Source organism: Hibiscus syriacus, unplaced genomic scaffold (genome assembly GCF_006381635.1).
Source record: "Hibiscus syriacus cultivar Baekdansim isolate YM2019G1 unplaced genomic scaffold, ASM638163v2 tig00110482_pilon, whole genome shotgun sequence".
Lineage (NCBI taxonomy): Eukaryota > Viridiplantae > Streptophyta > Magnoliopsida > Malvales > Malvaceae > Hibiscus > Hibiscus syriacus.
In genome coordinates, this window is record NW_024062758.1 from 5,221,821 (window position 1) to 5,249,820 (window position 28,000).

General features: G+C 34.6%; 1 pseudogene; it reads right to left on the bottom strand.

Annotated features, from left to right (window-relative positions):
- Positions 1 to 1,811: 1,811 nt before the first annotated feature.
- LOC120128873 lies at positions 1,812 to 27,954 on the bottom strand (annotated as a pseudogene).
- Positions 27,955 to 28,000: the final 46 nt, after the last annotated feature.

The window sequence follows — 28,000 nt, forward strand, 5'->3', positions numbered from 1 at the left end:
CCTATTTCTTAATATTAAAAAAAATAAATATTAAAATATGATTATTTTCTTAAAAGTAATTTATATAAAATTAAATTTATAAATAGGATTTTTATTTAAATAAAAAAAATAAGTAAATAAATATTATTTATTATATATGTTTATATGACTACATAATAATAAGAACAATAATAATTAAAATATAAATAAACAATGACTAAAATAAATAAAGTTGAAACTAGGGTCTTAAAATATAAAAAATAATAATTTAAATAAATTAAATTTAGGGATTAAATTATAACTTATTAAAATTAAATGGTCTAATTCGTAATATTATGAAATATAATAATTAACAGTGTCATTTAGCCTTAATTATTTAATTAATGATCAAAATAAAAATTATTAAAGCTTAAGGGACTAAATAGGGTATTTTATACTAAATATATATATACATATATAAGCTGTGATTAAATTATAATAAAATAGAATTAGAAAAACGAATTAAAAGGCTCATAAATTGATATTAGTGACCATAATGTAAATTTATAAAACTTGAATGACTACGAAAAGGGTTTTACTCGTATGTAAAATTACGCAGGGATCCCTCCCCAAAACGACGTCGTTTGGGGAGGGATTTATATATCCCCTAAATCGGCCATTTTAGGCCTAAACATTCATTTTTTTTCTTTTTTTCTTTCTCTCTCTACCTTCTATCTACACCGGAGGGAGTCCGGTCTCCAGCCGGCAGCCGTGCTCCGGCTGATCGCCGTCGTCGGCCACCTTGAACGGTGGCCGGAAACTACAAAACCCACCCCAAATCGAAGCCCCTATTTTTTTATACCCGAATCTAAGGTTGTTTTAGCTTAAAACCTTATCAATCGTCGTAGATCTAGGATAGTTCCCTTCGACGTTTCGGTTCTCCGGTGGCTCGTAGAGGCTCCTCTTTGGTAAGTTTCTTTCCCGTTTCTTCTCTATTTCTTTTCTGGTTGCTGTTGTGGTTGTTTTTCTCTCTTTTATCGATTGTTTGCTATGGTTTGGTCTTTGTCTGTTGTTGGTTGCTCTTTGTCGTTTGTTTTTTGCTCTTTGTCGTTTGTTTTCCTTGGTTATTGTTGCCTCTGTTTCCTGTCGTTGCTCTCTGTCGTCTCCTTTTTTTCATTTTGCAGGTGCGATGGCTTTTATAGCCATGGAGGTACACCCTTCGGACCGGTTCTAGTGATGGTTGCCTAGGTGAGTCACCATAGCTATGGTGGTGACTCACCATAAGGCTTCGACGTGGGCTGCCATATGGTGTTCTGGAATCTACGGCGACGAGGTGGCGTGGCCAAAGGAGTCGGTCGTGGTGGTGGCAGCAAGGAGGCACCTGGCAGATGCGGCGGCTGGCCTTCTGGAAACATCAGAGACAGCTGGGGCTAGGGTTAGAAAACCCTAGCTAAAATGTGTAAACCCTAATTGGGTTTTGGGTCTGTTGGGCTTCTATTGGGCCATCCGGGCCTCGTTATAAATAAATTTTTTATTAATAATAATAAAATATAATAGTATAAATAAAATAAAATACTAATATTAATATTAAAAATAAAAAAACAAATGGATAAAAATTAGTATCTTCAACACCTATTTCAAAACAATAAACGGTTGATGTAAGTGTCCCTCCAACTCCAAGGGTCCTCTAAATACATGATAAAACTTGGAATGAAATGAACATATGCGTGCAGGGTACAAAACCCCAAATAATATAGCTTAAAACTAACTAATGACGGAATGTCCTTATTAGCTTAACGATAAGCTTGTGTTCAGACGAATTTGAAAATGCAACAAGAAGCATGCAAATGATAAACATGAGTGAGATGCTGAATAGGCGATCACTAACCAGAAGACTGTCCTCCAGATTGCACATTAGCATTCTTCTCTGTTGTTCCAGATGTCACCTGAAGAATCAGGCAATAGATCAGTGCCAACAATATGTGTGTGTTTATATTGTTTGGAGCAGATAACAAAACAAGAAGACTTACAGAAGCTTCTGAGCTCGATGCTTGCTTTGCATGCCTTTCTTCGTTGAGGAAGCGAGAAGGGATGTCCTTTTCTGAGAAGAGTAAAATAATTGGTTAATTTCCATTATAAGAAAAGAAATTCAGTAGCAGGAAGCCTGAAAAATGATTAACATCAAAGACCACTGGTAATCAGAAACTTAGCGACACTTGTGCAATTACAGATTAAAGTTACCAACCTTGCAAAAACGGTACGGAAACTTCTCCTCCTCCGACTCTAAGAACATTATCCTTCAAGTCAATAATACACTGTACAAATATAGGCAATAAGGATTATGCAAAGTTAGTGTAAAGTACAAAAATGGAGGTACATGTCAGATATTAAATAGATATGCTACCTGGTGCTTACGGAGCATATCCAACCCGAAGAGGAACTCCATATTCGGAGAGTCCAAAACCAAGAAGGAGCGAGGATAAAATATCTCTCTTCAATCTACAATAACATGAGAAACCAAGAAGTTAAACGGAACATTAAGCATGACAAGTGTATGGTTGTATCATCTACTATTAGCATGCCAGTAAAAGAATGGTCATATAAAAGCAACAAAAACTCAAAAAAAAGATTACACATCGTGTTTTATGCTAGAAAACCAATAGACAACCTTGATCGGAGCAACATGTATCTGTCCTAGTATCTCCGATTGGCCAACTCCATGAGCAATACCTCTATATCTTTGATAAAAGCCTCAGCAATCTGAAGGAGAGAACAACGAAGCAAAGCACGTGCCATCATCGATTCTAAAGTCTGAAGTGACAACTATAATTGCAATGATTTAAGGAAACATTTAGTCAACATTATTGCTATTTTTAAGAAGCAATAAAACGCACCTTCTCCATGTAAGAGAGAAATATTTCTATGACTAGCAAAAGGAACTTCCTAGATAACAAAAAAGGAAAATAGTTTGAAGTACCTGTGCACCACTATCGACAAATGCCTAAAGGAAAATTATAAAGCAACAGATTTAACAAACTTATCAGAGTACAATATTCAAACGGTATAATAAACCTTACAGGGTACTATTAAAATATTGCATAAAATCAACTAAAACATTATGGTAAACTGCAAAAGAAACGAAAATTAAGATCATAATACAGTGACCCTTGTGAAATATACATGTTATATTTAGGACTTGCCATCATATTTACCTTCAATGGGACACCGTTAACCTCCACACCCACGTACAAAATAACCTGATTAGAACGAAAAGAAACATTATATTCTAAAGTGGAAGAAAGCTATAAATTTTAATAGGTACACTTCACAAGGGAAGCAAGACTACATACCACCCTTGCAAAGCCTTCGGGATCATACTCTAAGGCAGCAGCCCAGTTCTCATCAATCACTTTCTGCATCACGATATTGTAAGATGTTAGCCAAAATATCATATCATCCAGAAAGAAAATAAGTATGGAAATACCACAACCCTTTGTCAAACCATAAACTAACATATTACATATTTCAAATTAAATTACGTTTCAATTAAGTCAGATATATAGAATGTTATGGAAAACTAACCTGCCGAATGGCAGCTTCAATTTTCTTTTGTGCTTCAACATCAAAAGGATCAGCCTGAAGAAGAGCCTATGGAGCAAGATTAAATAAATGTGTATCAATCAAAGACATGATCGGGAAAATATGATTTTATCACAAGTATGATCAAGCTTTAGTATTTTGAAAGTTCTGTGTACATTTTTTTATCAAATTATGATACATTCACCACTGGTTCACAACCAACTATAGGCATAAACAACTAGGATAGGTTACTTACAAGCTCCTCCTCTTTTCGTCGCAATTCAAATCTTCGTTGATTACGAGCTCATAGAATCTCCTGCAGTTTGTTGAGGTCATTTCCAACAACAGCTTGGGCAAGCTCAGGATCGGTCTGAAATAGTTGTCCAATTAGATTAGAATCTCGTCGAATATGTTGTTAGAAAGTTGCAGGGTTCACAGCAGAACCATCGGGATTGAAGCTCAAGTCATTGTCAGATGCTCTGCAATGAATCATACATTACACATCCGTGTTAAAATCTCGTAACAAGCATCCAATTCAGGTCAGCAATACTACAACATATAAGATTAAAAGAAAGCAACCCTAAACCAGATATGTGTTGGAATGGTAATTTGCACACTGTAGTACCGCATAACTTGTATATATTTACTGTTGAGATATGTACTGGTTTATATACACAAGCATGAACAACATATAGGCAGTTAACTCTAACTGCATTGCTAACTAACAGCTGATTCATTCAGCTAATGCCACGTGCATGGCTTAGTTACAAGTTTGTTATGATCAGCTGCATACTCATATTCATCATTTACATTAGACTGTTAACATTTTCCCTGCTTCTTCTTGTTTCCTTTGTTCAAAGGAATGCACGCATACTTTTGATCTAAATTCCTCAAACGCAACTCGAGCTAATGGTTTAGTGAATCCATCAGCAATTTGATGCATTACAGGGACATAGTTAACTCGCAATTGACCAGTTGCCACCTTTTCCCAAACAAAGTGCACGTCAAGGTCCACATGTTTGGACTGAGCATGGTAAACTGGATTGGCACTCATAGCCACTGTGATGGTATTGTCACACCATATAATCGGTTCACGACATTGTTGAATACCAAGGTAGTTAGGAGAGCATTTATCCAAGCTATGTCAGCAGTTGCATCTGCTACACTCTTGTATTCAGCATCCATTGTCGATCGAGAGACAGTCTTTTGTTTCTTAGAGCACCATGTAACAAAGCATTTTCCCAAGAACACACCATATCCAGTTATGGATCTTTGATCATCAACGCTAGCTCCCCAATCAACATCGGCAAAGGCAACTATATTTAGTCCACTATCGACAGGTGAAAAGACTAGGCCAAAGTTTAGGGTTGCACGTAAATAACGAAGTATTCTTTTAACGGCAACAAAGTGAGCTTCACGTGGAGCATGCATGTATTGTGCAACTTGTGCCACCCTACACGATATGTCTGGTCTGGTGTGACAGACATACAATAATGAGCCTACAACACTCCTGTAATCACTTGCATTACTTAACAAATTTCCTGTTTCATTGGAAAGTTTAGAAGCAGCTACCATAGGTGTAGCACACTCTGCAGCTGCCATCATTCCTGTATTCTCAAGTAACTCAAGGATGTATTTCTTTTGACTCAATAGGATCGAGCCACCAATACGCTGGACTTCAATGCCCAGAAAGAAACTTAAATCCTTAAGAGAAAAATGAGCTTGAAGTAGTGATATAACCTCTTCGATCTGTGTAGACGATTGCTCTGTCATAACTATATCGTCTACATATACTAGTACATACATGTATTCATTGCATGATTGTTTAATAAACAATGAAGGGTCTGCTCGAGACACTATGAACCCAAGTTGTAGCAGGTTTTCCTTAAGTTTTACATGACAATTACGAGGCGCCTGTCGAAGACCGTACAAATCCTTTTGAAGCTTGCACATGAGAGGCTTGCCATTCTCATCAAGTTGCTCAAATCCAGGAGGTTGTTGCATGTAAACGTCTTCATTTAAATCTCTATGCAGGAATGCATTGTTTATATCAATGTGTCGAAGCTCCCAGCCCTTAGAAACAGTAATCGATAGAACAATGTTGAATGTAGAAAAATGAACTACTGGACTAAACATGTCTCCAAAATCAAAACCATGTGTTTGAGAAAAGCCTTTAGTGACTAAACGAGATTTATATTGAAGTACAATCCCATCCGGATTTCTTTTGATTCCAAATATCCATTTGCATCCAACTGTGGTTCTTTCTTCTGGGAGTTTCATTAACGACCAGGTGCCATTCTTCTATAGGGCATTGTACTCTTCGTGTACAGCAGTAGACCAATGTGGTGACTCTAGTGTTGCATTTATTGTAGCTGGGACATCCTCCTCTTCAGCAGTCAAAAATATTTTGGGTTTAAAAATTCCACATCATGGGATGAACACGCACTGAAGGTCCCGTAGTACTGGATTCAGGAACAATGTCTCGATGATGATCATCAGCATCAGGTTTAGTTGGATTGCTGCACGAATCTATTACTGGCGTGATACTTCCAGATTCTGCAGCAGCACTAGTACTTTCATGAACATGATCGACTTCAGCGTGACTTGTACCAATATTGATTTCATTAGAGTCTATAGGTACAACACTTCCTGATGCAGCATCGCTTGAATCAAAACCGAGTCCATCATTTGCAGTAGGTTGTTCAACAATGGATGACATATTTCAAGCAACAACTCGTAATGGTTCGGAGGGCCAACGTACTAATTTTGTAGATTCAAACGATTTCAAGGATTCACAAGCTTCTTGACCTACAAAAGGGAAAATAAACTCATTAAATACAACGTGCCTAGAAATAAAAGTTTCCCATCTGATGCCAAGCATTGGAATCCTTTATGTCGAGGACTGATGCCCAGATAGGTGCAGGCTTGAGACCTAAATGTGAGTTGTGCTTCTGAAATAGTCTCAGATGGGGAAAACATTGGCAACCGAAGACCCTCATCATAGTGTAGTCTGATTTCTTGCCATAAAGTTTCTCGAAAGGAGATACACCTTGTAATACTGTAGTAGGGAGGCGATTGATCAAGTACACTGCTGAAACAACAGCATATGACCAGTATTTGACTGGAAAATATGCTTGAGCTAATAAAACAAGTGCTAGCTCAATAACATGGCGATGTTTAGTTTGACACCTCATTCGGTTCAGACGTGTGGGGGCATATTAATCGATGTGAGATTTCTTCACTGGCTAACATAGGTGATAAGGTGCGAAATTCACCTCCCCAGTCAGTTTGTAAGGCTTTAATGGAGCTGCCAAACTGATTTGCCACAAGTTTTTGAAACATACGAAATGCCAGCACAGCTTCATCTTTACTTTTTAACAGATATATCTAGGTATGTCTTGTAAAGGCATCTACAAATGAGACATAGAAGCGAAATCTATTCGATGTCACATGAGGTGGCCCCCATAAATCAGAGTACACAAGATTGAAAGAAGAATTAACTGATGTATTCGACTCAACAAAGGGCAGTCTATGACTTTTTCCCATATGACACGCTACACAAGTCTTATTTACATTAGTATGGACTTTGATGCCTATTTCTTTAGCTATCTTCATTATTGTTTCAGTAGTTGGGTGACCAAGGTGCCTGTGCCAAAGATCTTCTAAAGAGCAAGAGATTGAACTAGTGTTGGCTTCAGCAAGATTCACTCCTAAGGAGTTGTTAGTCATGGCAAACGAGAATAGGCCTTCATGGTCCTCACCCTCAAGTAGAACATTTCTGGTTTTCTCATCTTGGACATAGCATCTATTTACATGAAACTCTAGAAAAACGTTGTTGTCCCTAGCAAGCTTGGACACAGGTAGTAGGTTCTTGGTTATTTGAGGAACAAGCAGTAAATTATTCAGCAAAAGTATGCGTGAATTAGCAAAAATATGAGAGTGACCAATAGAAATTACATCAAGTGGCATGCCGTTGCCAACTAGAAGTTTACCTGGGCCAAGAAATTCAATTGCATTTAATACTTTGTTGGAGTCTGAGGTGACATGGTGCGTAGCACCAGTATCTACAATCCACCGATCAGAGGAGATGGAAGATGCATGAGCTTGTGGTTGCCCAGCCACAGTTAAACCGGACTTATGCTTTGCACATCACTCACACCAGTATCAGAGGATAATAACGTGGAGTTGTAAGTAAAGGAAGCTGACTTACACTCCGAGTGATTGGATCCTTGATCAGTAGTAACACAAGAAAATTCTCATCAAATCTATGCCAGCATCGATCGACAAGGTGGTCGATTTTCCCACAAAGTTGGCATTGCAGTCTTAACCTACCACGACCCCTGCCACCAGTTCGAGTTCCTAGTCGATGATCATAGCCTGAACTTGATATCGCAGAATTTTGATTTTCCCCCTGGCCAACGTTGGCACTCATAGGTAAGGTCTCCAGCTGGTCATCAAAGCTTGCAAGTTGAGTCTCTGCATCAAGAAGCATTATGTAGATGTTATCTAAGGATAGTGTTTCCCTCTTGGAGGTTATAACTGCCATGAAGGGTTGGTATTCCAGAGGGAGACCTTTCAAAATGTTTGCTATGTGTTCGACTTGAGGCACAACACTGCCACAAGAAGCTAAGGCATCGCAGACCTCCTTAACCCGAGTAAGATAAGTACGCATACTATCACCACCTTTCTTTAATGATTGAAGCTTGTAATGGAGACTCATTACTGCAGTCGTGGATCGATTGGCAAAGAATTGAAGAATTGTGTTCCATACGGCTTCTGCAGTTGCAGCCCCAACAAATTGAGGAAGCAGATGATTGTTGATGGTGGATAACAACCATGAGGCAAGAGCACTATCTTGTGCAACAAAATCTTCATAGGCTTCATTGACTCGAGTAATGCCATCATCATCAACAATTGTTTCAGGTGGAGTTGTCACGACACCGGTAAGAAACCGTTCCAAACGGTGGCTCTGAATGGTGAGCAAAATCTGCTGCTTCCAAAGGATAAAATTCATCTCAAGAATGACATTTACTTTCTTTTGAGTGAACGATTTGATGTTGGCGTTGAACTCCATCAAGAAGGGCTTTAAGCGGTGAAAGAAAGCGCCTCAAGATCTATGGCGAGAGATACCATGTTGGAATGGTAATTTGCACACTGTAATACTGCAAAACTGTATATATTTTTTGCTGAGATGTATGGTTTATATACACAAACATGAACACATATAGGCATTAACTTAACTGCATTGCTAACTAACTAACAGCTGATTCATTCAGCTAATGCCACGTGCATGGCTTAGTACAAGTCTGTTATGATCAGCTGCACACTCATATTCATCATTTACATTAGACTGCTAACAATATGTAACGAAATTACCTCGAGGCAGAACCAGAGACCATCATACTAGATCATCATCCTAATGCACTCAACTTCTCGAAGTTGTTCATTTCCCTCCCATTAAACAAAGTTGCTGCTGCTGTAATGGCACCATAGTCTGCCCATAAACCCCAAACAACTTTAAACAATCAACATTAACATATCCCACAGTCAACTCTCAAACTAAAAGAAAACTTCTTTCAGAAAAAAGGACAAAAATTAATATTATCAACTAAAACATAATGAATCTCAATAATCAACTTTCAAAAAACCACATAAATCTAAGAAGAAAACGGCCTCGCTTATTAACATCAAAGACCAAATAATTTAAAAAAGAAGCATGAAGATAAACGGGTACTAATATCTAACCTCAACTTCAAGCAAAGCTTTCAAATTTTCAACCTATCAGAAACAATGAAAGCATAAAATCAGTAAAAAAAAGATTAAGATATGAATAAGGATATAGACGGGATAAACGGGTACTTAACAGTTTCTGAGGATCATATTATGTGATTCTTACTAGAGAATTTCGGTTGTGTCCAGGCTTTAACTTCATCTCCAAGTAGATAAACGAAGTGCAAGTTATTTCTACAGTACGAAGTAGAGTTAAGCGCTTACATGACTTATATTAGTGGTAATCTTTGTTAGCTATGTGATACTATTGGGGTTTCAAAAATGATATCAATATTTCTTTTTAGGTTCCCAATTTTTCAAGTAGTATATTTGTCAATCCACGATTTATCACGTTTATTTGTATCTTATATTTGAGTATTTGTAAAATTTAGATATTCATATTTTCGAGTCACGGGTATCTAACTTATATATTTTTTTATTTTTTTAATTTAAACTTTTAAAAAAAATCATATGAAATACATAAAAATTTAAATTTCAAAATACACAATTCATACACAAAAATTAATGGTTTGAAGTTAGTTTAAGGATAAATATTTGATATATTTAGATATATATTAAAGTTATTTTCAAAAAAAAATATTAAAATATTATTATCGATAGTGATTTTTTCGTTTCTATCTCATATTGACAAATTAATAAGAATTTAAAAAAAATTAAAACTTAAAGTACATAATACAAACTTAGAAAAAAATAGAGATTTAAATTAGTTTAAGGTAAATATTAAATAACCTAAAATAAAAAAGTAATTTAAACTATATAATATATATATATATCTATATATATATATATTAAAACTACTGAGTCATATATGTTCAAATATGTAATATCCAAAAATTTAGATAATGACCAAAATGAAAATTTGAAAGTTTGATGGTCAAAGTAGAAAATTGGGAAAAGATTAAGGAATTAAGTGGTAATTCCCAAAAAGAATGTTATTCCATAAATGGATTTAGTGAATGACCAAATTATAAATTTTTAAAGTTAGTGATCAAAGTATAAACATAGAAAAGTTTAGGGACCAAGTGGTAATTTTAAAAAATTACCATTTACTTCGAAAATAAAAAGAAAAATATTATTTTCACATTTTAAATGTTGGAAAAAATAAAATATTTGGATTTTAAGATTTAATTTTATGTTTAATTTGGACATTGGATTTAAGTGGCAAGATTGAGATTTTGTTAAAAGGCAAGGCCAAATCGGTAAACTAAGATATTTGTTTCAATTTGACTTATGGACGAGGATAAGGTTCAAGTGTCAAGATTGGAAGATGATAAGGATAAGTATCTAGGTTTATGGTAATTATTAAGTTTCATTAAGGGTATATTTATTTCTCAATTTAATGAATTTAATATTCATTAAATGATTATTAAAGGATGATAAGCATGATATCAATCTAAAATATCATGCCAAGATGTTCATCTTCTCCAGCAAAGACGTGAGATAGCTTCCAAGGTAGAAAATATTTTATTTTCAATTTTTGAGCCAATTTCTTTGGAATTCGAGTTGCCGTGAAAAGGAAAGTGATCTACGCGAAAAAAAAAAACACTATTTGGTACTAATATTCTTTCTAATCTTGCTGGAATTCAAAGATCCAAATCTAAGGGGTTTAGTTCATGATAGGGTTCATGAAATGATGATGAATATTGATGTTTTTGAGGTTGTAGATTCATTTTCAAGCTTGATTATGGTTTAACATGTTCAATCTTCCTAGAAATAATTCTAAATTCGGACAAATTATAAGTTGAAGAAACTTTGTGTTCTGATGATAGTGATAAAGCATTTTATTTTAAAGATATAAGGTGATTGAAAGTTGATTTCATGCTTGAATCGAATCAAAATCGATGAAAACATAGTTTTAAGGATAAAGAATTCGGTTATGATGTATTGAGTGAGAAAAATTATGGAAAATATAAGGTCTGGAAATTATGTAAGAAGTATTCTACAAGCCTTAGAAAAGCCGGAACCATTTTATAATTTTTGAAAAGTTGGGGACCAATTTAGCATTTTGGAAAGTTATGAATGTTGTATAATTGTTTAATAGTTGATGTACTATGCTCGAAAATATTATTTTGGAATTTAAATAGTGTTTAGATGTGAAATATGATTATTTTAGAAGTTTGGAAGTTTGAAAAGATTGGTGATTTAAGTACAACATTAACTAGTTGGGGTACTTAAATGTAATTATGCCTTTGTAAAAGCATTTGAATGGTAATAATTTCAATGCTGGAATTTTTGGTATTAAGATCTAAGTGATAAAATGGTGAAGGACCATTTTGTGTAAATTGGAAAAGTTGGTTCAATGTTAAAAGGAATTAAAGTGTTAAGTAATTTGATAGAAAAATAGTTTCAAGTATATTATGGAGTTATTTTGGGATATGTTTATGTTAGTACAATACTAACATATGTATCATTATGAATTTGTGATTTTACATATCGTGTGATTTTGATTTGAAGGAGTCAAGTAGTAAAAGGGTTTATTGTGGAACATAGTGAGGCACATATTTTGGATATATAAAGTTTCAAGGTGAGTAAAATAATACATGACATGGTACATAGATGTTTATACATCATGTACATAGATGTTTTATACATCACAGGAAGACTTGCGACAAGTCTACCTATTTTATCAGCATGATATTATGTCATTTATATCTTCGACATGACATTGATATGTCATAGTGTGAAATTATAATGCATGATCATGGATAATGATATTTTACCATGAATGTTATTTCGGGTATGAATTGCCAATGTTAAATATGATAATATACTTTGCCATGGATGAATTGAATAAAATAGACTTATGCCCAAGTAAGTCATTGAGGGACAGGGTATAGTTGGCATGCCATAGAGTATAGCAGTTGCAGGTTTATAATACACTTCGGTGTATATAGTGGGCACAACCTTATGTGTAATACACTTCGGTGTATATGGTGGGCACGACCTTATTGTAATACACTTCGGTGTATATGGTGGGCAACCTTATGTGTAATACACTTCGGTGTTTATGGTGGGCACGACCTTATGTGTAGCACTACGGTGCAAATATTACTCGAATACCCAGGGTCCTCAGGGTTTTATAATGGGCTATTGTCTATGGTTATGGTTTATTGGTTAATAAAGGTAAGCATGCAAATAGTCTTACGAGCTTATGAGATAAATGGAAAGTATATTGATAAGAAAATTTATTTCATTTATATTATTTTGATCATGGTAAAATATTGGATATACAGGTAACATGATCTTATGACAATTGTTTTATGACATTAAATTTCATGCATGAGTTGTATTGCACTGTTTGTTTTAATTGTCTCACGAAGTTTATACTTAGCATGTGATGATTTTACGCGTAGGTAAAAAGCCAAGAATAGAGTAAAGAGTACAAGGCACTCCGAGCATCCAGGAATACACTACAATATTCGTAGACATCCTATGATGGAATTTGATTTGTTAGTGGCATGTAATTATTATGTCCTAATTGCTCTGTTAAATTATTTTGCAACTGGTTTGTAATGGTTAAACTAAACTGTTTTACTCTGTTTCAATATGGATATATAAATCCATATTAATAGGTTTTAAATAGTATGTGATAAAATGATATGATATTTTATATTATCAAATACCATTTTAAGGAAATAATTTTTAAATCACTTTTACTAAAAAAATACGTAAATTCAGGTGACATCTAATCTGTATATGTATAAATACGGGTTATGAGTGTTACATTATTGGCATCAGAGTACAGGTTCAAGCCTATCTAGGACTAAACCGAGTTTGTTTGAGTTAAAAAGTGTATACATGCCACTAGAATGTCAAAAGTACTGTAGTGTATATATATATATATATGATGATGCTTATTGAGAGTAAAGTTACTCTTTACTAATGTATGATGATTCGACTATGTTCAAATGTCAAAAATTAAAGACAAAGGTTAGAAAGTTGATAATGTTGAAAAGAAAGTCGAGATTGAAGTCGACAAAAAGGAACTTGAGACGACTGTTGTAACACGCCTTAAAAGGGTGAGTACTGTTAGGGATTTTCCTCCATTTTGTGGAAGAAATGCTCCAACTTTCAACGAAGTTTCTGAATTGGAAGAATCGATTAAAAATTTTGAACGGCTTACAAGAAAAGTCGAATCGGATGAGGATCCAGAGGAGATTTCTAAAACTAGTGATGATTCTGAGGTTCCTCCAGGTAAGCTTAAATAATTAACACGCCTTAAAAGGGTGAGTACTGTTAGGGATTTTCCTCCATTTTGTGGAAGAAATGCTCCAACTTTCAACGAAGTTTTGAATTGGAAGAATCGATTAAAAATTTTGAACGGCTTACAAGAAAAGTCGAATCGGATGAGGATCCAGAGGAGATTTCTAAAACTAGTGATGATTCTGAGGTTCCTCCAGGTAAGCTTAAATAATTTAGAAATATTTAAGTTAAGAATTAAATTGTTTAAAGCATTGTTTATTAAGTAAGCGGTAAATATGATTTCCGCTAAAAGTTTACAAAAAACTGAGTTATTAGTGAATCAAATGATTATGAGTTGGATTGAGAATAGATATCAAGTCCACAAAATTGGATAGAGTACCTTGTGAAGGTAAATATGCAAAAATGGATTGTCTAACCTTCTATGTTGCAATGAATTATTGTATAGATCGAGATTGATTCTCAAGAACTTGAAAATTGTCAAGTTCATAGTGAGAGGAAAATATTAAATTTGCTTGATAATGTGATTAGTCCTTAAACTAGTAGAATATCTACTAAATTTAAAGTGGTATTCTTTACTAATTCGCAAAAGTAAATTTAGTCTAGAAAATTAGAGTATAAAAGTTAATTTTAGTTTAATTATAAAATATATATTATTTCTTATTATTTTAACTTAAAAATTTATTGCAAACATGTCGGATACAATCTAAAAAATTTATAATCAAATTTTGACCTAATTTGACTTACGAGTATTTGGCAATTTTCGTAGAATAATATCAATTTATTTTTACTACAATAATATTACAGTATTTTTTTCTCAAAATTATACTCATTTTGATATATGATAAAAACACGGTCAAATAAGGACTTTATAGAAATTGCTTCCACTTTTAGCTTATGGCGAAGGTGTTTCAATTTATATAAAGAGATGAATTTTTAAAATTTTGAAATGAATGAATTGAATAATTTCAAGAGTGTAAAAATAAATTTTCAATAGAAAATATATAAAAAAATATATATATATATTATATGATAATTTTAAATTGTAGACACTCATTTTTGTCCTATTTTTTTATAAATATATATAGATATTATATAGTTTGAAAACATTTTTAAAATATATATATAATATAGTTTTAAAAACATGTTTGAAAACATTTATAATATATAGTTTTTTAAAACATTTTGAAAATAATATAATATATATTTTTAAAACATTTTGAAAATATAGAGTTTTAAAATATTTTGAAAACATATATTATATATTTTGAAATCATTTGAAAACTTATATAATATATAGTTTTAAAAACATTTTTGAAAACTATATAATTTTAAAAAATATTTTTGAAAACTATATAATTTTAAAAAACATTTTTTAAAATATATAATATATAATTTTAACATACTTTTGAAAATATATATTATATAGGTTTTTGAAAAATATTTTTATATAATAATATTATTATAATCGTTATTATTATTATTATTTCCTTTTCTTTTATTAATTTTATTTTCATTTTATTTTCAGGTCCGTTTTGAGTCCAAAGAGTCAAGGTCCAATAACAGTCAAAACTCCAGTCCAAATAACGGGCCTGAACCAACCCAGCAGCAAGATACGGTTCAGGGTCTGGAAACCCTAGTCATACATGTCACAGGCGGCACACAAGGGGGATAACCAAACGTCAAGCCCGAATCGATCGGTGGGTATCCCGGGACTGACCCATCCCGGGATGACCGGCCACATGAACGGCATGCCGGAGATCTCGACAACGACCCAAAAATAGCCTATGAAGGGTGGATTAGACAATTTCAGTGGTGGGTATAAATACCCACCAAACCACGGTGAGGGAAAGAAAACAAATTGAGGCCAACCATCGAGAAACCATCTACCATCGAACACTAAACAGTACACATTGGCCAACAGTAAGCCAAGAACATCCACACAACGAACAGAACCGGCCGAAACCAAAAAATCATCAAGAACCAACAGAACAGCAAAATACCAAAAACAACAAACCAAAATAAACCATAGCAACCAAGACAAACAGCCAGCAATCGAACCAACAAAGCCACACACAAAAAAACTGAAGCAAATACATATGCATCACAGAACGAAAAATTCGAAGCCTTTGTCATCAATAGAGCGAAGAACGGCACGGGAGAAGAAGAGACCATCAAACCCGAAGCGTCACCGGCGGAGAAGTAGAAAGGCCGAACCGTTTGGGCTAGATCTATTATTTGGGGTTGATTTTGGAGATTTGGACGTCGAATTTGGGTTTACGAGAATGAGGGTACTATTTTAAGGGTTTCTAAGTTTTCCGGCCACCATCGCTGGTGGCCGATGCGGTAGCCAAAATTTGGTCGGCCATTGGCCGATGAAGGCTAGTTGAGAGAATTCTCTCTTGTTTAAGGGGAGTGATATCTGAGAAAATGGTGAGAATGAAGGGGAGAAGAGTGATTTTGGGTATTTATATACCGAGGATTAAAGTGCAAATAGAGAATTCTTAAATCTTTTCTGTCGTCCCTGGTATTTTGAATCGCTTTGCAATTTGGTCACCATTTGTAAATTCGCCTCCGAATTCCCAATTTAATCAATTTTTCCCTGTTTATATTTTTTATATTTTGTGATTTGGCCACCAACTTTATTTTTTTACTTTTGCAGTTCAATTTAATGCCAATTTAAGCAGTAATTTCAATTTGTCTCAATTTTTTCCTCTAAGCATTTACTTTTTTTCTTTTTTTTGTTTATATATATATATATATATATGAGAAAATAACTTCAGTGACCGAAAATACCTTATAATATACGATTTTAACCAACTTTATTTTGGATTTGCGAAAATGACCAACAAATTCGCAACGCGAACTCCAATTTCGCAACTCAGTTTCCAAATTTGCAACGCGAATATGTAAATCGCAACGTGAATCTGTAAATCGCAACGCGAATCTGTAAATCGCAACGCGAATCTGTAAATCGCAACGCGAATTTATAAATCGCAACACATAAGTCAAATCGCAACACAGAAGTCAAATTCGCAAAGCGCGTTTATTTTCGCAACGCAAATTTTAATTTCGAATTCAAAACACAATATTAATTTCGCAACACAAATGTAAACAGTATAATCACAAATCATAACCTAAAACCCTAAATCACAACTCACTCACATCTCCATCTCTCACTCTTTACGATGACATCCGTCCCCATCTCCGACGAAATTCGTCCCCATTTCCGGCGAAATTTGTCTATCTCCATCTCTCAGAGCCACCCTCACAACCATTCACGGTCAGAAATGAAAAATCAACCACCGAGGGTTAATTTTTTTAATTATTTTTATTTTGAAATTTTTGTATTATTATTAGATTTTTCATATTTAAATTAATGATAAATTTACTGGTAATTTCAATAATAGATTAATTATTTCACTTAGATTGCTTAGTAAATTCATTCGGTTGTTGTCAATACTGCTAAACTGTTTAGTCTTTAACCCTGTAAAGTTAGAATTTGTCTTTGTTTTGTCTTTTAGTTGAAGTAATGCAATTCATTCAAGTTTCAATTTGCAGAAGACTATTTGAAACTTAAATTCGCAACACGAAAATGAAAATCGCAACGCGAACTCCAATTTCGCAACTCAGTTTCCAAATTCGCATTGCGATTTTCCAAATTCGCGTTGCGATTTTCATTTTCGCGTTTGCGATTTTAAATTTCATAAACTATCTTCTTCTGCAAATTAAAACTTGAATGAATTGCATTACTTCAACCAAAAACAAGACAAATACTAACTTCACAGTGTTGCGAATTAAGTTTCAAGAATAAACTACTACTCTTATGTTGTCCTTGAACCTGCACTAAACCTATATGTTGTCCTTTTAAATGTTTATATAAGTTCTTACTTCTGGAATGTTATCTGATGCATTTTGTGAACTATGATAGAATATTGACTTGGGTGAATACCGTGCAAGTTTGAAACATATTTAGCTTTGTTTTCACTGTTTAAATCATGCCTGTTTATAGTGTATAATTTGTAGTTTTTGGTATGTCTAACTTGGTATGTTTATTGTTTTTGTAGAAATTTTTTCGGCTTCATTGACCTTAAGGAATAAATTAAGCCTAGCCACTACAATTGCGTCGACGCTTACACCTGTACAAAGAAAATTGTTTGAGGATACTTGCTCCGGGCCATGGCTAAAAGTACAACATCTGGGTGGAGATGCTATGTTAACCCATTTGTTTCTTCAGACCATGACTAACGATCTACCCGAGAGGATACAACGTGGTGATGAAGAGATATGGTTTCATTTTCCTCCGACGTATACCTGTTTTGGGCGGGAGGAGTTTTGCTTAATCACTGGTCTACGCTTCGGACACGATGATGTAGGTCGGTACACTAGTCATATCGCCCGCCCATCATGGTTATCTCGGGTTTTTTCTGAGCTAGCAAAGGCGAAGCCAAGTTTACACGTCGACGACTTGAAAAGATTATTTGTTAAAGATGGTTTTACTCGGATGGATGACCTCGATGTTGTCTGAATATGCCATTTATTACTTTTGCATGCCGGCTTTTTACGCAAAGAGGCCAGACAATCTATTTATGAGGACCTAATATTATTGGTAGAGGACCTAAATGCATGGAACCTGTTTCCGTGGGGTTTATATCTATGGAAAACTACCTGGAAAAAGTTGTTTTCTGCCTTTGAGGACCGAAAAAGTTTGGTGGCCATGGTTCCAAATACACTTTGGCAGACTTTATTTGGGCCTTTAAGGTAAGAATTTATATATAATGTTTTCAAAATTATAATTAATTATTTAACAATTACTAATGTTTGTGTATTATATTGTTTGTAGATTTGGATATTTGAGGCTTTTCCCAGCATGTAGACATATGCAATCAAAAATTCAAATGATATTCCTAGGGCTATTTCCTGGAGGAGGATCCGGTTGTTGGATTGGGAAGAGTTACTACTATATACGACGATAAATGATGTAAGTTAAAATACTACCATATATAAACAAGTTATTACTAGTAGACGTTTAACTTTGTTTGAGCTTTTATATTGTTAGGAGGCCAACTATCCATTACAGAGGCTGACACCCACAGAGGCTGAGCTTGCCACTGATTGGTGGCAAGCTAGTAAGCGTTTTTTTGATGGCACGGATGATGAGCAGCCCCCACTTCGATTTTTCTTTCTTTCATATTTTTTCCTTTGAATTTTTCTTTCTTTCATTTTTCTCATCTTTCGATTTATTTAATTTTTTTTATTTTTATTTTTTGGTCATTTTTTATATATTTATGTACATATATATATATTTCCTCTTGATTTACCATTTATTTATTTTATTTATTTTTTCTTTTTTATTTATTTATTTATGTAGTTTTTTTCTAACATTTTTGACCTATTTTTTTAGAAATTCCAGCCAATCAAAGGTAAGTAACTTGAATCAGATCTTTGAATTTTAATTTAAATTTTTAATCTATGCAACTAAGACAACCGAAAAATTAATTGGTACCGAAAGGGCGGTTCAAGGGTGTTAATCCTTCCTTGACCGTAACCGACTCCCGAACCCTACACGTTTCTGGTACAACGCATATCAGGTAAGATGGTGTCCGACCCACCTAATTGTTTTTAAAAATAGTCGGTGGTGACTCCAATTCGTTTAATCCAAGTCGAAGCCCAATTCCAGGCCCAACCGAAAGACAGTTCCGACAGCTTGGCGACTCCGCTAGGGACGAGTAAGTGAGTCAGCCCGAAATTAATTTTCGGTTGTCTTTTTATGTGAAAATGGTAAATTTTAATTTTAATATATTTATTCGATTCCAATTATTTATCTTTAATTATTTTTTTTAAAAAATAAATAGTTGTACTAACGTTTTTTTTCAATGATTTCATATTTTTGAAAAATTTTCATCTCAGGCTCTATACCCGAGCTCCGAACCTTATTTAAATGGGGGTGAAAGTGACACCTTCGTGTGAATTTATTCACCGTGCGAGCCTAGCAAATAGCCTTCGGGATTCATATACCTTATGTCTTGTGTGAATTTATTCACTGCATAGGCATAAGGGAATGTATCCTCTCGAGTTTATCTTAGTCCACATAAGCTTGTAATAGGTTTAGGACTAAGGGTCTGGCAAGCCCAAGGGGGCATCAGCAAGGAGAACTCAGGTACCCTTTTAAAACCTAAACCGGGAGAGTACAGGGAATTAAAGCCCACCCTTAAACCTCATTGCAAACCCTAGGCTGCTTTGATTGTATTTCCTACTTTACTTTCTGTTCAAAGCATGCGAACTAGACAAATATGCGATTTAGGATTTGTTTGAAATTAGCATGTGGGATAGAGATCATGTCCGGGTATGAACAGTAAACATATGGGGTAGATATCATATGGGATAGGATTTTTCATTTTTATTATTGTTTTGATTTACCTCACTAACTATTTTTATTTTTGTTCTCTTTTGTTTTTTTTTCATCGTTTGCATCATTTAAAACGAGGTGTTGATCCACCAAAAACGTGTTTGTTAAACATGAATAATCTGTATTAATGGACAAAGGGGTTATAATACAAAGAGATAAAAAGCTCAGAAGCCCAGCCATGGTCAAAGAATACTTAGAGGCAAAGGTTGTAGGGGTAAGACGAGGAAAAGGTTACTGACCCGGAGAGCCCTTTCGAAAACTATGAGAACAAGATGGTGAAACCCAAGCTAAGCTGGAGACTATTATTGACAAATTCCATAAACAAGTCGATAAACTTCGGATGGAAGGCTCCGATGGCACTTTCGTTTGGAACAAGCTCGGCATAGAGTGAAAGTTGGAGATGCAATCCTTCGAGACCATTTTCGGGGCAAGCAGCTCGTCACATGCACAAGTTTAGCCAAAAGAACCAGAATGGTTCGACAAGATATTTAACCGGTGAAAAAAAGGCGGAAGACTAATAAACTTGTCAGAAGTTGTGCGGGATCTATAGCATCAAAAAGTTTTTTGTCTCTTCAGACGTAACACTTTTTTCCCCAAAAAGGATTATTCAGAATAACATGCACATATTTAGGATCAATGCTTAAACATTTCATGCATCATGCATTCTTGCATATTTCACATAATTTTCTTTTTTTTCATTGCATTCACATGAACTAACAAGGGATTTTCATAACGGAAGGGTACAAACACTGGACATACCTCCATAAGCTTCGGACACGTGTCATCCTCATTCAAACTGAAAAGAAGATGGAAGCCAGAATTACTCAGATCGAAGAGAACATGTTGAAGCTCCAGTGAGAGTTAGAAAAAAAAGATAAATCAGAATAGCCAGAGTACCCTAGATGCAATCATAAAATGCCAAGAGTCCTTGATCGATCAGATCGTTGCCAAGTTAGCTGACTTACGTCAGACAAGTGCTCCTGGGGCAGGATCATCGGAAGGGGTAACCATGCCACCTACCCCGCAAGTGGTTGTCTCACCCAGAATCTTACCAGGACATCAAGATAATTCATATAGTTACCGCATTTCGAAATTTGATGAAGAGGTCAAAATAATGATGGTAGAAATTACCATTAAACCAATAGGTAGGACGAGTGGAAAGCCTACTCTGAAGAAGAAAGAAAGAGAGATCATCAATATTTCAAAATCGTTTACAGCTGTACCCTCTTCTAGGCAAGAACCAAGGAGAAACAAAAAGCATTTTGATCTCATTCTCATGACATACAAGGAGCTCTACCAATAACTATTTGACGTACATGTGGTGTCACCCTATCCCGAGATACCTCTAAAGCCCCCATACCCTATGTGGTATGACAAAAATGCGCATTGTGAATATCATGGTGGTATTCCGAGGCATGCTATTGAAATTTGCCTCCCCTTTAAGAAGGTTATCCAAAAGATGCGCAACATGGGTTGGATTCATTTTAACAATTCAAAATCACCCCACGTTGCACAGAACCCTCTACCTAATCATCAAGAGAATAAGTAAAGTGCAATCACCGAGGAAAAGGGTAAAAAGGCTAAAACCAGATTTTTCGGAGTGAAGACACCTCTTGTTTGGGTATGGAGGCAAATGATAAATGTGGGGTTTCTTGCACCACATCCTAGCACATCAGGTTCCAAAGGTGGCAGTATTGTTGTTATCACAATGAAGATGGACATGATGTACAAGAATGTGTCGAATTTAGAACCTTGATCCAACTAATGATTGATAGAAAAGAGCTGGAATTTTATGATGAAAGCAATGACACTCCCAAAGCAGAAAGAGTCATGGGAAATGGGGCATCATAATTAGGCCTTATTCAATTTTGAGGCATTCTGTTTGAGTTTGTTTTTTTTTTCATCTTTTCTCAAGTTTTTTGTAAGAACATTTGAATAAATTTATGTTACTTTAAAGATGTTAAGCAATGAATCACATTTGCAAACTTGCAATTCTTTGAATATCAACTGAATTAAGAAACTCTGTAAATGGTTCAAAGTTACGGATCTTTGACAAAGTAACATGATTTAAAACAAGGACCTTGACCTTACCCAGAATATACCCTCAAACATCGTACCATGCTCTTGCAATTAGCCAATATAACCTTTTCCTTTTATAAGGTGCGGACAACATGGGGCATCCTTTTACATATGACATTACTATGCTTTTTATTTAAGACGTTCAGTGATGATCATGATCTTCACAGATGGAATAGTCGAGTAGGTAAATCTAGTTTAGGTCAGTTGCTTGGAAATTGAACTCTAAAGATGAAATTCCTTAACTTTCAAAAACACATAGACTATAACAGGTTCTTCTTGACAAACTTAAGAAATTTGATCTGTATACCCAGATTATAATATTATATATATATATATAATAAAGCTAGAGTTATCCCTCTAAAGCAATTGGTTAAACGCCCCGGCTTTATGGATAATATTCAGCTAGCATGATAAAGATAATTATACTATACAATAAAGCTTGAGCTGTCCCTCTAAGTCAATTGGTTAAACACCCCGGCTTTATGGATAAGATTCAGCTAACATGATAATGTGTTTTATATTAAGTTTTCCCTCTAGCAATTGGTTAACGCCCCAGCTTTATGGATCCAGCTAGCCATTTAATGGAAAATTTAAATACGGAGTTTCGGTAAAATGGACTAAGGGAGTTAAGGAACACCTGTTATAGTCAAATACACACGAGCACTCAAGAATTTAATTTTTAGACCGATATTTCTGCACTACCTTTCTTAGAGGAGCTTACAAAACTTGAACAAATATAAGATTTCAGAGAACCGAAATAAAAGGTCTAGTAATTGATAATGCTAGTTGCGTTATTTTGTCCGCATCTAATTAAAATTCCAAGCCAATCAATAATCGAAAAAATGAAAGTTTTTATGGCTAAATAGGAGGCCAACCTAAAGCTAACTCATCCATTTGAGCATTTGTCGAAGAACTGTAACCCTGAAAGCATTAAAAGGGCTATTGATTCCTTTGATATTCTTTGAACTCACGTTTATAATTTGATTCAATTGCGAACAATATTTTACAGAATTTTTATCCTTTTCCCTCCTAAAACGACAAAAATGAGAAAACATTTCCAAACATGACATTCTTAAATATAAAAGGTCTATAAAACCAAAGCTCGAGAAGTAAATGGGGCACGATCAATTCCAAGGACCAATTAATGTCTTCAAGCCAGATTTCAATTCCAAAACGGAAGATATCCGGCTGTCAGAATTTATCAGTAGGCTTTTCCATAAAAGGGGAGTCATCCAAAGATCGTCTCATTTGGTTCAGACTCGCTCAAAAGAACCACCTGAAGAATCATAACCGGCTTAGACCCGTGAAGGGAAGTCATATTTTTAAAGAAACTATTTGCAGCATAACTCAAGGCTAGAAGGGTTGTCTGCCAACAAAAGACCTTCGATTTCGACTACGCTCAGCTCCAAGGCACAAGCAGCTAGCTAAGTCCCTATCTACCAAGACTCAGAGAGACACATAATTTACAGCATAACTCAAGGCTATAAGAGTTATTTGTCACCAAAAGACCTTCAAGTTCGACTACGCTTAGCTCCAAGGCATATCATTTGCAACACAACTTAAGTCGAGAAGGGTTATCTGCCAACCAAAAACCATCGAGTTCGACTATGCTCAGCTCCAAGGCACATCATTTGTAGCATAGCTTAAGTTGAGAAGGGTTATATACCAAATACCCTCGAGTTTGATTACACTCAGCTTAGAGGGCTCATTATTTACAACATAACTCAAGGTTATAAGGGTTATCTGTCACCAAAAGACCTTCGAGTTCGATTACGCGCAGCTCCAAGGCATATCATTTGCAGTATAACTTAAGTTGAGAAGGGTTATCTGTCAACCAAAGACCTTCGAGTTCGACTACGCTCAGCTCCAAGGCACATCATTTGCAGCATAGCTTAAGTCGAGAAGGGCTATCTTCCAAAGACCCTTGAGTTCGATTACACTCAGCTTCGAGGGCACATCATTTACAGCATAATTCAAGGCTAGAAGGGTTATATGTCACCAAAAGACCTTCGAGTTCGACTACGCTCAGCTCCAAGACATATCATTTGCAGTATAACTTAAGTCGAGAAGGGTTATCTGCCAACCAAAGACCTTTGAGTTTGACTACGCTCAGCTCCAATGCACATCATTTGCAACATATCTTAAGTCGAGAAGGGCTATCTGCCAAAGACCCTCGAGTTCGATTACACTCAACTTCGAGGGCACATCATTTACAGCATAACTCAAGGCTAGAAGGGTTATCTTTCACCAAAAGACCATCGAGTTCGACTACGCTCAGCTCCAAGGCACATCATTTTTAGCATAGCTTAAGTCGAGAATGGCTATCTGCTAACCGAAGACCTTCGAGTTCGATTACACTCAGCTTAGAGGCTAACCAAGTTTACAGAATAGCTCAAGGCAAGAAGGGCTATCTGTCAATAAAATTATCGAGTTCGATTTCATTCAGCTCGATGACACCTCAATCACATGACTGTTCGGATGTAATCGAGGTTTACAAGTCAAGAAGAACACATGGGTTAACCGTGCCTTAGTGACAAAAAATGGCTTTCCGACGCTTAGCTTAAGTCGAGAAAAAACATCTGTCGACGAGGACCTTTCGAGTTCAATTTCATTCAGCTCAAGGGCCTATCAATCATATGGTGGAGTCAAGAAACTACTTTACAGTCGAATTTTTAACCAATGTCTTTAAACCGAGAAGAATACCGAGGTTGACTATAATTGGGCAACAAGAAGCCGCATCCCGATTTAAATTTCGAACTACGGTTTCAATTTCATATCATTTCAAGATGAACTCGACTTCGCGACGGAGGAGCCATCCGCAACCCAATTCGACAGGGAGTTATTTTTCAAATCCACCGAATGAAAATTTGTGTCTTTTTATCTTTGTCCTATTTTTCGTTCCACGAAAAAGGACAAAGATGGCCAGCTATAGACACTCATTTTCGTCCTATTTTTTATGCATATATATAGATATTATATAGTTTGAAAACATTTTTAAAATATATATATAATATATAGTTTTGAAAACATGTTTGAAAATATTTATATATTATATAGTTTTTAAAACATTTTGAAAATAAATATAATATATAGTTTTTAAAACATTTTGAAAATATATATTATATAGTTTTTAAAAACATTTTGAAAATAAATATAGTTTTTAAAATATTTTGAAAACATATATTATATAGTTTTGAAATCATTTTAAAAACTTATATAATATATAGTTTTAAAAACATTTTTGAAAACTATATAATTTTAAAAAACATTTTTTAAAATATATAATATATAATTTTAACATACTTTTGGAAATATATATTATATAGGTTTTTGAAAAATATTTTTTTATATAATAATATTATTATTATTATCGTTATTATTATTATTTTTTTCCCTTTCCTTTTATTAATTTTATTTTCATTTTATTTTCAGTTCCTTTTTTAGTCCAGAGAGTCACGGTCCAATAACAGTCAAAAGTCCAGTCCAAATAACGGGCCTGAACCAGTCTAGTAGCAAGATACGGTTCAGGGTCTGGAAACCCTAGTCATGCATGTCATAGGCGGTGCACAAGGGGGATAATCAAACATCAAGCTCGAATCAGTCGGCGGGTATCCTGGGACTGACCCATCACGGAAACGACCCCAAAAATAGCCCGTGAAGGGCGGAGCAGACAGTTTCAGTGGTTGGTATAAATACCCACCAAACCACGACGAGGGAGAGAAAACAAACCTAGGCCAACTATCGAGAAACCATCTACATCGAACACCAAACAGTACACATCGGCCAACAGTAAGCCAAAGAACCATCCACACAATGAACAGAACCGGCCGGAAACCAGAAAATCATCAAGAACCAACAGAACCGCAAAATACCAAAAAAACAACAAACCAAAATAAACCATAGCAACCAAGACAAACTGCCAGCAAATCGAAACCAACAAAGCTGTATACAAAAAATCGAAGCAAAATACATATACATCAACAGAAACGAAAAAGTCGAAGCCTTTCTCATCAATAAGAGCGAAGAACGGCATGGGAGAAGAAATGACCATCGGAACCCGAAGCGTCACCGACGGAGAAGATAGAAAGGTAGAACCTTTTAGGCTAGATCTATGTTATTTGGGGTTGATTTTGGAGATTTGGACGTCGGATTTGGGTTTACGGGAATGAGGGGGTTATTTTAAGGGTTTTTAGGTTTTTCGGCCACCATCGTCGGTTGCCGAAATTTGGCCGGCCATTGGTCGAGGAAGGCTGGTTGAGAGAATTCTCTCTCGTTTAAGGGGGTGATATCAGAGAAAATGGTAAGAATGAAGGGGAGAATAGTGATTTTGAGTATTTATATACCGAGGACTAAAGTGCAAATAGAGGATTCTTAAATCCTTTCTATCGTCCTTGGTATTTTGAATCACTTTGCAATTTGGTCACCATTTGTAAATTCGCCTCCGAATTCCCAATTTAATCAATTTTGTCCCTGCTTATATTTTTTATATTTTGTGATTTGGCCACTAACTTTATTTTTTTTTACTTTTCCAGTTCAATTTAATGCCAATTTAAGCCAATAATTTCAATTTGTTTCAATTTGGTCCTCTAAGCAGTTACTTTTTTCTTTATATATATATTCTATTTATTCTATTTTTATTTATTCTATTTTTATTTATTCCTTTCCTTTGAATTTTTCTTTCTTTCATTTTTCTCATCTTTTGATTTATTTATTTTTTCTTTATTTTTATTTTTTTGGTCATTTTTTTATATATTTATGTACATATATATATATATATATATATATATATATATATATTCCTCTTGATTTACCATTTATTTATTTTATTTATTATTTATTTATTTATTTATGTAGTTTTTTCTCTAACATTTTCAACCTATTTTTTTAGAAATTCCAGTCAATCAATGGTAAGTAACTCGAATCGGATCTTTGAATTTTAATTTTAATTTTTAATCTTCGCGACTAAGACAACCGAAAAATTAATTGGTACCGAAAAGGTGGTTCAAGGGTGCTAATCCTTCCTTGACCGTAACCGACTCTCGAACCCAACATGTTTCTAGTACAACGCATATCAGGTAAGATGGTGTCCGACCCACCTAATTTCGAACTCAACAGAAAGACGATTCCGACATAAATATTTAGGGACAATGGTCCCCTTCTATCTCACTCAATCCATCTTTGAGTGACAATAAAGTATATTTTACTAATAATAATTTTCAAAAGAATATTAAAAAGATAAAATTATAGAAATTGAAGTAATAACTTTTTTGACAGAATTAAGGTAGGAGTTTGATTTCATGAATTTAAAAAATATCGATATTAATTCATACAAAAGTAACTAGAATATTAGTTTAATAAATATAAATTCGCGTGAAATATAGAAATTAATAACAAATATGATGAATAAATGAATTTAAAGAGCAAACAATGGAAGCAAACATTTTCAGTTGGTTAAATTACTCATCTTTATTATTTTATATTTATTTAGATTATAGATTTTTTTATCTCTTAAGAGTACTCTATTATTCTCATTTAAAGCCTTTTTTATTACTTTAAATATGATTAAAATTAAATTTAAAATTTATGAAAAGAATATGAATATAAAAAATATCCAATGTATTGAAAAAATTAACTCATAAAAAATAGAATATGCAGGACGGATTTATTTGTCTCTCCCAAGTGTTTTGATATAATAATATTTTAATCTTTCTAATTTAAATAAGAATTTTGTGTTTCTCAACTTTTAAAAGTATGTGTCGAAAATTTCTTACATTTTGTTTTTGCCCAGCAAAACAACAACTTTGTAACAGTACCGTATTCCTCCATGATGTGAATGCCCTACCAGCATCAATCGGTTTCCCATCTTCAAGTCGGGTAAACCCGAATCCTGACCTGCCTCGAATGTATCCCCGTCTCACCATCTGATCCGACAGCGTCATGTATCCGTCCGATGATGAAAACGTGGCGTCTGAATGAAAATTTTGG